The sequence below is a fragment of the Leiobunum rupestre genome, chromosome 9 (assembly GCF_980474605.1).
Source record: "Leiobunum rupestre chromosome 9, qqLeiRupe1.1.hap1, whole genome shotgun sequence".
Taxonomy (NCBI): Eukaryota; Metazoa; Arthropoda; class Arachnida; order Opiliones; family Sclerosomatidae; genus Leiobunum; species Leiobunum rupestre.
This window is the reverse complement of record NC_143392.1, coordinates 36,442,694-36,444,585: the sequence shown is the minus strand read 5'-3', so window position 1 is coordinate 36,444,585 and position 1,892 is coordinate 36,442,694.

Here is a 1,892-nt window from a genome sequence, read left to right as displayed (position 1 = left end):
TTAGATATATTTAGATATATTAATTATATTTAGATATTTAGATATTTAGATATATTTAGATATTTAGTACCTTCGCACTTGCGCAGTGGCTGTTACGCCTATTTCCCCCGCTAGAGGGATATGAATAACCGTGTATAGAGCGCTTGCCTTGAAAATTCAGTGGAAGCGAAACGTCAATGTGTTCATTAGTCCAAGAGTACAAATAGTTATAGTTCTTTTACAAATTTAAGGATTATCTACGAATTGTTTCGGTAAATTTAAACATGGACTTTTTATTTTTAAATTTATCGAAATATCCCAAATGTAGAATTTTTTTATCTGTTTTTAATTTAGTTTAGCCGTGGATAAATTGTTAAAACGTTAGAATGTATAAATTTGTATAGGATAATTTTTATTCTGAATTATTTACTTGTCCGAAGTTTCGTATGATCAATATTTTTAGTGCTACGATCATCTGGATGACTTTTGGAAATTTTTACGTATAAATACGTAATTACCTTATTTTTAAGTTGTTTTCTTCACCGCCAGGGTCGTCTATTTGGAAATGATTTGGCAAAATGAGGTCCAATTGGTGAAAATAAACTTTTTTAGCACACATTTTATCTTTATATTCATATGCCATTACGTACCCAGGAAATATAAAATTGCACCAATTAGTTTTGAAGCACTTTAAAAAAAACCAATGAATGTTGATCAATTTCTCAATTTTAATGTACTTCTAAACCACGACATTTCAAAGAAAGGATTCTGAATTATAATCATCGATCAAGCAATTTTACAAAGCTTAAAAATGGCTTTGTCCTTTAGTGTTCATTAGGTGTTGAGTTAGGATTATTATGATTACTGGATAAGAAATATCCAAAGAAAGTTACAAAGCTAAAACGGTGTATAATAAGACATTCAAGCTAAAAGGACTTGTACTCACCTAACATGTCATAAGTTTCATTTATTATATCTCAATAATTACACATCACGAAATCGACAAAACGACACATTTTCTGAAAAAACAGATTTTAAAAGGAATGGTTAAACCATTTTGGCAACCGTTTTCTCTTATTGTATAATTAATTTTATCCAATTTTTTCCTTTTATCTCCCAATTTTCTTCCTATATTTTCCTTTTCCCCCCAATTTTCTTCCTATATTTTCCTTTTCCCCCCAATTTTCTTCTTATATTCCCCTTTTCCCCAATTTTCTTCTTATATCCCCCAAATTTTCTTCCTATATTTTCCTTTTCCCCCCAATTTTCTTCTTATATTTTCCTTTTCCCCAATTTTCTTCTTATATTCCCCCCAAATTTTCTTCCTTTTTTTTCTTTTTCCCCTCAATTTTCTTCCTATATTTTCCTTTCCCCCCAATTTTCTTCTTATATTTTCCTTTTCCCCAATTTTCTTCTTATATTTTCCTTTTCCCCAATTTTCTTCTTATATTTTCCTTTCCCCCCAATTTTCTTCTTATATATTCCTTTTCCTCTCAATTTTCTTCCTATATATTCCTTTCCCCCCAATTTTCTTCCAATATTTTCCTCCCCCACCCCATTCTCTTCCTATATATTCCTTTTTCGCCCCAATTTTCTTCCTATATTCCCCCCATTTTCTTCCTATATATTCCTTTTCCCTTCAATTTTCTTCCTATATATTCCTTTTATCTCCCAATTTTCTTCTTATATTTTCCTTTTCCCCAATTTTCTTCTTATATTTTCCTTTTCCCCAATTTTCTTCTTATATTTTCCTTTCCCCCAATTTTCTTCTTATATTACCCTTTTCCCCAATTTTCTTCTTATATTCCCCCCAAATTTTCTTCCTATACCCCCCCATTTTTTTCCTATATATTCATTTTCCCTTCAATTTTCTTCCTATATATTCCTTTTATCTCCCAATTTTCTTCTTATAT